We start from the raw sequence: 10182 nt of genomic DNA, 5'->3' as shown, positions 1-10182 counted from the left end.
CTCTACGCGAGGGCAATGTTGTAATAAGTGTGCGTGTGTGTGATGTATGTCTTCCAACCCCACGTCTTTCTCTCTTTTATTTACCCGCTTATGATGGTTAGATTAGGGCATGTTTCAATTAGCATACAGTATGATAACATGTTTACATTCATTCATCTGTTTTGCATGCACCGGGCTCGGCGCATCATACTAACTGCATTGTATTTTCAATTCCAAGTTGAATACATGTTAGCTGTAGCATTTCATATGCCATGTTTAGAATAGCCAAGCCTGCTATAGTTGCATTTTTGCATGTGTTGCATTAGGCATTTCTGTATAGTTAGGATCATGCATGGATTTCTAATAAGCTTCTGTTTTGGCTTGGAGTACTCGGTAAGTTTTATGCTTTAGCATCCTTGCATGTGTGTGAGTGACTGCCATGAATAGCATGCATACCATGAGGCTATATGCTTATGTGATATAACTGCCTGAATGCCTGTGGGTGAAGGTTGGGTTATTTAAATTGGAACAATTCATCAAATGTGTGTTTTAAGCCCACTAGATAGTGGCAAAATCATGTTTTCTAAGCCCACCTGAGGGTGGCAAATCCACGTCTTAGCCTATTTGCGGGTAGCACCATCAAACCATTTTCAAACAAACGAACATGAAATGTTTTGTTCCAATTCAGGCGACCCAGTCTATACTTGTATCCTGTGCGCATCACATAGTAATCTAGGCTAATAACCGGAATAAGAACGCATAATATTTTCAAAAATAGATATCATGGTTAGTAGAGGCCGATCTTTGATCGGGCGAGCGGGGGTGCTCGCGAAGTGACCTTCCCTAATCGTACCCAAGTTCCCGAGCCGAGGCAACTTTGGTGATGATGGACACGTGGCCTTAGGCAAACGAGTCAGGGTTTCCTAAATTTTCTCAAAATAAAATATTTAGGTGGCAACTCTGTATCTGGCAAAGCAATCCATGTTTGGTACTTCTTTGAAAATCTGTTTTTTCAAAACGATTTGCCGGATTTGGACTCTTTGGTTCAGATTTAGAACCGTGACAAATTGAGAGTCCGAACTGTAGTGAGCTCAATATCGAACGAAACAGGGGGACTCGTTCCTCCCCGGGGCGTTCGGGGGACGTCTACAGTTTCTGGCGACTCTGCTGGGGACTTAGAGAACTTGACTCGAACTCATGATATCTTGTTTTGATTACACTTATGTGTTTCTTTGTATTGCATTTGCATTCGTGCGCCTAGGATACCGTGTTTGCCATCTGCTATTCCTGAACGGTTTGCCGGAGGCTTGTCTTGTCAAGGCATGACCATAAGGCTGACCGGTTGTGGGCTCTGCCAGTATGGGAACACAAACTCCGGTTTTACCGGGGCACCCTTTTGACCATTCGACCTAGTGCATATTCAGATCCATAGTGACCATTCCAAACTAGGACAGGTTGCTTACCCATTTATAGGTTGTTTGAAACCGCTGCGTGCGTAGTGAAACCCTAGCTCCTGACAAAATAGGACAGGGAAACCCTACCCCAACATAGGGGTGTTTTGGCTCTCACTTGCTTGTTATGTGCTTTTAGAGTGCGTCTCTACAGGAATGCATGTAACAGTTTCCAAGTCTGGGTATCAGGCCTGCGGGCATCAGAATCTGAAGAATCAGTTTTACCTGAGGGTATCAGATTTGAGGTAGGATTTTGGGGGCAGAATTCAGTAGAGGGCACAGTCATCCTACTATGCTCGTATCTGTTTTGGTGAAGTTGGGCTGAGATGCTGCATGTTTTCTCTTTTGCTAGGTAGTCTGGGAACCATAGCTTCAGAAGGCTCCGATATCCCCCGAGGTTCATCGAACTTGTGCTGATAGACTTTGTCAGGTCAGAGATTCAGTTCAAGGGCAATCAGTGTTCCTTTGCCAGAGGCAGGGTAAAAGGGTCAGTCAGGCACAAATCACCAGTTCAGCAGTTACCAGATCAGTGGCCCTTATCCACCCCACCAGTGAACAGTCAGGCTGAGGTCTCAGTTTCTACTGCAGGGATAGATACCAGTCAGTTAGATGGATCAATAGAACACATCAGGGATGGAGGCAATGATGCGCCAGATGCAAGAAAGTATGAAACTCATGCAGCAAGATGCTGTCCGCCAGACGGAATTTGCCAAATAGCAGGCTACAATCATGGCCCAGCAGGCTGAGCTAATCACCAGGCTGCAACAGAAAAACGGAGCATCTGCTTTGCATCAGGCTCTTCCCCCACCAGGAGCTCCAGCACCTGGGGAGACACCAAATGTCCAGGGAGATACGAACATTCCGACAAGACCGGCTCCACCCCCAAGCCTACCCCAATTATCCAAAACACCCACCAACTTGCCGGGTTCTCCCTTTGAGTTCGAGGTGGACCCCACAGCATTGAAAGTGAGCAAGCTTGAAAAGCTGTTCAAGAAATCTCAGGGCGTCAAGTCTATCCCGGACATTGAGGATGGATATACCGATGCGGTCGTGACGCTGCCAGACCGCTTTAAAATGCCACATATTGACCGTTTTGACGGGTCCGGGGATCCCATGGTACACTTACGGCTATTTTCAGACATATTAAGGCCGATGGGCCTCACCAGACCCCAGAAGCTTTCGCTATTCGGCCGGACCCTGTCGGGTGTGGCCGCTATCTGGTATGCAAAATTAGAAGACGATGTCAAACGGAACTGGGATGAGATGGCCGAGGCCTTCATTGCGCAATACTCCTATAACACGTAAATCGAGGTCACAACCCGTGATCTTGAGACAACAAGGCAAGTGCCTAAGGAGAGTTTTTCTGATTTCGTAGCCCGCTGGAGGGCCAAGGCCTCGATGATGACCCTTAGGCCCACTGACAAAGATCAAATTCGAATGATTGTGCGCAATCTCCAGCCCAAGTTTATGCAGAAAATGACCGTTCTCCCCTTCTCCACCTTTTCAGATTTACATGAGATGGGAGTACAGATCGAGGACGCTATGAAGCAGGGCCTTCTTGACCAAGAGAAAAAGCAGCTCAGGAGGGCATTTTCCCGCAGTTCAAATACGACCACCAGTGGTGATGCAGTTGCAAGATCTTCTGAAGCGGGCATGGTCACCACCACCGCATCAAAAACAGCTACCCCATTCACCGGTGCATCCAGAAGTAGCTCACAAGAAACCAAATAGCCACCTCGAGTCAAGAGGGTTTTCACCCCACTTCATATGCCTTTGTCAAAGGCTCTAGAGGTCTTAATCCGGGAAAGGCATCTGAAACCATTGGAACAACGGCCCTTACCCGATCCTATCCCTGCAAAGCATGATCAGACTAAATACTGTGCCTACCATCAATAAACCGGTCATGACACCGACAGTTGCTTTCGTCTGCACCATGATGTACAAGATCCGTTTGACAACGGGGTCATTGCCGCACCAGGTCCCGCAAAGTCTATCGGCACTTGATCAGTGAACTTGTGGGGGATAATGTGATGTGATCAAGGGATGAACCACCTGCGGGCGGTGCTCAGTTTACTCCTGATGTGGCGTTTGGCACGCACTGTTTTGAGCATTTGTGAATACTGGTTTTTGTAGCTTCTGACTCGGGTTTTGAGTCAGTTCTGTGGTTTTGTTTTGAGTCTGTCTCTTTGTTCTGAGTCAGTCTTTTGATTAAGGGTCTGTCTTGTTGTATCGAGTCAGCCCTGTTTTGTTAGAGTCAGGTGATTCCGGGGGTGTTACCTCGGGCATCACTGTTTTGTTTTGTGTTTGTCCTTTTGTTTTCTTTTGAGTCTGTTTCTGCCGGGGAGCCAGTTGTGCCAACAGATTTGAATAAAACAGCAGTGATTTTCACACTCTTGTGTTTGCTTCTGCCTTGCGCCAGTCGTGCCAGAAGGTTTGAATGAAACGGCAGTGCATTCCACCTGCTTTCTTGTGCCTTGAAATTATTGCATTGACCTAAGTTTTTCAAAACTTTTTTTGAACACTACGGTGAAAACAAAGAGGAAGGAATTCCTCGGGATTTGCAAAACTTTGATCAACTTGAGAGAAAAAGAGGCGTGCTAAGCCTTTAATGATTGAAATCATGCTTGTCAGCGTGAGTACTGAGAAGGACCCTGGCTTGATCCAGACTGGTTCCACACTATCTTCAGCGCGAGCGATTTGTCGCTTCTTTAAAAACTTTCAAAAACAAAATGTTTTGCGCGATCTTGCAAAGACCTGTGTGGAATCGCTCTTGAGATTGTGCAACTTAGGATCGCTCTCAGCCTTGAGACTCGACTCCTCATTTTCAAACCTTGGACTAGAACTCAGAAAGTTCAAAGGTCAACTACAATGTAAGGCCTGTGTGGCCGGATCTAGAGCAGCCCGTGAATTAGCGGCAACAAAGTCAGATCAAGAAGCTTGCGAAGCTAGATCAGGAACACCCTTCGAACTAGGGGCAAGAATTTCAAATGTGCTCGAAGAGTCCAAGATGAAGATCGGCAAGAATGCCAAACCCCAGAAGAGAGGAAAGAAGAAGACATTGTTGAAGGACAACCGAGTTCCTATCCACAAACACTAGGGGCAAATTCACCCTCCATTGGATGGACTCTTGCATCGTCAGCGAACAACTGCCATTCTCCTGAATTCAGATGACTTCGGGATCTCAAAACCATTTGACATGGACAAAGCTATACTTTTACTCTTGAGAGGCTCGCTGGGTCGAAAACCCGGAAGGGCGGGCCAAGCAAAAGTTAGAGCAAGAAAAGAAGAAAAAGAAAAAAAAAGAGAAAAGAATAAAAGAACAAAAAAGAAAGATGCAAAGAAAAGAACAAAAAAAGAAAATCAAAAAAGAAATGAAATTGAAAAGAAGAAAAACAAAGCTCGCAAGGTCGAAAACCCGCAACGGGCGCCTTGGCAAAAGTTAGAGCCTAAAAAGGAGAGGTTAAATACCCGAGTGTACCTTAACCCTGAACTACGTATGGCTTGATTCCCATGTTTGGGATACGTAGGCAACTTCATTCTGAAGTCCAGCCGTAAAGCACTTCAAATTCGATTTTGTCCATGCGATGGTTTTGGTCATCTTTGTCTTCTCTGTATCTGAGAGTCTGGTTGTGTTCGTCGCTCTGAGGACTGACTACAATGCGCTGAGGTGCTATCCAAACAAGGGGCAACTTTCTGTTGCCATTCAAAACGCCGCAGTGTCATTTCAAACAAGAGGCAACTTTCCGTTGCCATGCAGTGTCCTTCAGACAAGGGGCAATTTTCCATTGCTATGGGTCCGAGGTTTGCATCTCAAGAGTAGGTTCCGTGCTCGTTGAGCAGTGGTCGTTTGCAAAAATAGTTTTTGAGAATTTTTACTGAGGTTGACTAATCTTCTCGAAAAGTACTCTATTTTTCAAAACTGGACCATTTCTTGGACCCAAAAAAGGAAAACTCTCAGTGCTCATAGCCTAACTTGCATGATTTTAAATTAGAAAATCGAACAAGCGCGTTAATCTAACTCTCATGTTGGTCAAAACTGTTTTAGTAGAAAGCAAAAAACAAAAAATGGTCAAAATGATGAACTAAGGGCATAATTGAGTCAGGTGTTCTGTCTTTTCCCCTTTGTCAAAATACTTGCCAGAAAGGGCACTCTACTTGTCGGAAAGGGCACCGTATTCACCAGAAAAGGGCACAACAAAGGGCAGAAAGCTCTCATATCCTCCAAGCAATGAGGTATCAAGCAAAGTGCGAAGCACGAACTAGAATGGGGCAAGATATTCCACTCCATCATCTGGACAGATCTTATCACGTCTAAACTCCCCAACAAAGCATCATCAACTGATGTTAGCTGCAGATTTGCTACACACCCAGTTGTAGCGCAACCTTTCTGTGGGAGGAATTCACTAGCTGTGAGCGGAAAAAAGAGAATCTAGCAAAATGCTAGGGGCACGAGCCCACAATTTGCTGTTTATCCATCAACCACCCAGGGGAGGGATGAAATATGAGAGATTGAAGAATAGAGAGATGTGCGATGAGAGGAAAAGTGAGAAGAGGGCTTTTTCAGAAAAACAGAGCTTGAGGGTCGAGTGATGTGAGAACCACAAATGAGAAAGGGTGGGAAACACTACCCGGTGAAACAGGCTCCCTGTGCACGTCTGAGTGTCGTGTCTTTTTATTTTATCTCGATTCTTGTTTTGAGTCGTTTCGAGTGTTACTCGATGTGTCTAGGTTGTGTGCCTTTTGTTTCCTTGTTGAGTCGTTTTGCTGTGTTTAGTCGTAGGCTCAATACTTGGTCGAAAACTCATCTCTCAATTTTAAAAATAAAATCGTTTTGTGCTCCAAGTGCCATGCCGTTCTCCACATTTGTACAAAACAGAATTTGTTCTTTCATAAAATCGCAGGATTCAACCCAGGTCATGTGAGAACAGTAGAACCAGGACCTATCTGAAGCTATATATGGTTCCAGACTGCAAAGCAAAAGCCAAAGAGGAAAATGTCGGGTATCTGAGTTTGTTTCAACTTCAGTAAGTTCCAGGACTACATTCCGTGTGTACCTCTTCAGGTCTTGCCAATGCTCCGAAGTATGAATGCACCTTTACCTCAAGCTCAAGATCAAGTCTGCTTCAAGCCAGAATAGGCAATCAGAAGTGCTCTCCTTGAGGACCGTTTCGTGCCAGGGATATCTTGGCTGTGTTTGCAATGAGTTCCTACGAGACCAGCTGCGACGGTGGAAACTAGAGTTCGAATGGCTGATGCCTAGAACATAAAGGTTCGGAATTTCTAGGACTAAAGTCTGGTTTAAATACCCAGGGGTGTATCCCCGGCTTGAAATCTGTATGGAAGCCCCATAGGTTGAGATAGCGTGTATGCACCTCAATTCTGGATACTGAACCAACCTAGTCTGTCACCCCGTTGGAGAATAGGGGAAGTTGTGAATGTGGTCAGGAAGAAAAGTGGCATCCCAAGTGTTCTACGTGAAGGACCCATGTTAGCATTTCAGAGCCTTTGTACCGTAAGTTGGAGGTAAGTGTTCGAAGAGCACGAGGGGAGATCCCCGTCAGAGTAGAGCGGTTCATCGCCATTCACCTCATGAGGTGCTTTCTAAAGCGCCGCTTTGTCCATTTATTGCTTTCCTTAAGCATCATGCATTGTAATGCATTGTACCTATCAAGTTTCTTCCTCAATCACGCACGATATTGTATGTACGGTTCATTCAAAGAAGTTCCGTTTTAAGATCATTTATTTAGTGTATCAATCACACTTCATTCATCTAGCGTATCAATCACACTTTTCACTTTTAGTGTATCAATCACACTCTGTTCACATAGTGCATCTATCATACTTTGTGTTCACTTTTAGTGTATCAATCACACTCTGTTCATATAGTGCATCTATCACACTTTGTGTTCACCTTTAGCGTATCAATCACACTTCATTCATTTAGTATATCAATCATACTCTATTCACATAGTGCATATATCACACTTTGTGTTCATTTTCAGTATATCAATCATACTCTGTTCACATAGTGCATCTATCACACTTTGTGTTCACCTTTAGTGTATCAATCACACTTCATTCATTTAGTATATCAATCATACTCTGTTCACATAGTGCATCTATCACACTTTGTGTTCATTTTCAGTATATCAATCACACTCTGTTCACATAGTGCATCTATCACACTTCGTGTTCACATTTACTGTATCAATCACACTCTGTTCACATAGTGCATCTATCACACTTTGTGTTCGCTTTTAGTATATCCATCATACTTGTTCACTAAGTGCATCTATCACACTTTGTGTTCGCTTTTAGTATATCCATCATACTTGTTCACTAAGTGCATCTATCACACTTCGTGTTCACATTTAGTGTATTAATCACACTCTGTTCACATAGTGCATCTATCACACTTTGTGTTCGCTTTTAGTGTATCAATCACACTCTGTTCACATAGTGCATCTATCACACTTTGTGTTCGCTTTTAGTATATCCATCATACTTGTTCACTAAGTGCATCTATCACACTTCGTGTTCACATTTAGTGTATCAATCACACTCTGTTCACATAGTGCATCTATCACACTTTGTGTTCGCTTTTAGTGTATCAATCACACTCTGTTCACATAGTGCATCTATCACACTTTGTGTTCGCTTTTAGTATATCCATCATACTTGTTCACTAAGTGCATCTATCACACTTCGTGTTCACATTTAGTGTATCAATCACACTCTGTTCACATAGTGCATCTATCACACTTTGTGTTCGCTTTTGGTATATCCATCATACTTGTTCACTAAGTGTATCTATCACACTTCGTGTTCACATTTAGTGTATCAATCACACTCTGTTCACATAGTGCATCTATCACACTTCGTGTTCACATTTAGTGTATCAATCACACTCTGTTCACATAGTGCATCTATCACACTTTGTGTTCGCTTTTAGTATATCCATCATACTTGTTCACTAAGTGCATCTATCACACTTCGTGTTCACATTTAGTATATCAATCATACTTTGTTCACTAAATACATCTGTCACACTTTGTGTTCACCTTTAGTGTATCCATCACACTTTGCTCACTTCACCCTTTGTATATCAATTACACTTTGCTCAAATAGTGTATCTATCACACACTCGCTTTGCCCACTTTGTGTATCAATCACACACGCTCACACTATGCCTACTTTGTGTATCAATCACACGCGTTCGCACTGTGTATCAATCACACACTCTCGCTTTGTATATCTATCATATTTATTCACTTAGTGCATCTATCACACTTTGTGCTCACCTTTTGTGTATCAATCACATGTTCGCTCTGTGCATCTATCACACATGCACACCGTATTCGTAGTGAGAATTCCATAATCTTCTTTTATCCTTTCTACATGTAATGTAGTTGTTGCTTTGCATTCTTGCTTAAAACTGTTGCATCTATTGTGAATATGTGCTTCATTACAGCTTACTGCATTTGCATAATCATTGAGATACCTTTGGCTTCTTGCATTGTCAGTTGCATTTTGCCCCTGTCTGGGGGCACATCTTTGTTATCTTGCCTGTTGTCTAAGTCTTCGGCCTTGTCAAAAATAGGTCATCTCTAGGCTTTGACATTCACTCCCGTCACGTGTGACTTTCGAGTTCTGTCAAAGAGGGGCAACTGTAGACACCCCATTTTTGACCGACCTTAAGACTCAGACGTCACCGATTGAGCGCTTGGTGATGGTGCATATTGTGCTCGTTCAGAAGTTTCAGAGTCTCGGCTGCGAGCCTTGCCTCTAGACTTCTGGGCTCTTTCGTGTCTTGCTTCGGTTTGCGGACCAGGCTCCGTTTTCTCTGTTTTCTCTTCCTGAAGGGAGGTAGAGGTCTCGTAGATCATCTCTCAGTGGTCGTAGGCTACGTTTCGTGGTCGTAGGCCATTTTTCCCGTTTGGAGCCCGGTTTCCGGTTTTTCGGAGCCGTTGGCCGTGTGCCTCGGTTCGGGACTGCTTAACCACCTCCGTTTGCTCCGGTTTTTGGCATGCATCTCATTTACTCCCTTTTGAAGTACACTGCGGTCCGAAAAACCAACTTCGTGGTCGAACACCACTTTCGGTGCCTAACAGTCAGTTTTCGGGGCCTCGGGCTGCGCGTTTCGGCCCCCGAACCTTCATTTTGCATCGGTTTGGGTTCATTTTTGGCAAGGACCTCTGTTTCATTGTTAAGAAGGTCGTAGAAGGGTGGGAGGCCAGTAATTATTCTGACAACCAGTTTTATTCCTCCATCGCCCTCCGTCGCCCGTTTTTCTCACTTGAAAGCCAATGTTGACCACCCTAAGGCCACTTTTTCATGCCCCGAACCACATATTGGTGTTGTACACACCTGGAAGGCCACCAATATCACATGGCCGGCCAGTAATTGTGTGTGACCCATTTGAACCCCTCATAAAAGTGGGCTTTTCTCTCTCCTGGTTTACTTTCTCCAGTTTTTGACCACATGGTTGTGTTGTGCACACATGGGAGGCCACCAATCTGGGGTGGCCAGCCACTAATACTACTTGACCCTTTTGACCCTTGGCCGGCCGGCCATGGGGAGAGCCGGCCGGCCACCTAAACCCTAGGAAACCGGCCGGCCATGATCCTCTCTCCAGGTACTTTACAGAAATGTATTCTGTTTCCCCCTAGATTTTGTATCCGGGGGCCTGCACTTTTGGGGAGAAACTTGAATTCCTTTCCCCCCCCCTTTTTTTCCCCCTCTTTTCCCCCTC

Source organism: Camellia sinensis, chromosome 12 (genome assembly GCF_055761805.1).
Source record: "Camellia sinensis isolate YWXY chromosome 12, ASM5576180v1, whole genome shotgun sequence".
NCBI classification, from domain to species: Eukaryota; Viridiplantae; Streptophyta; class Magnoliopsida; order Ericales; family Theaceae; genus Camellia; species Camellia sinensis.
Note: the sequence above shows the minus strand (reverse complement) of the source record.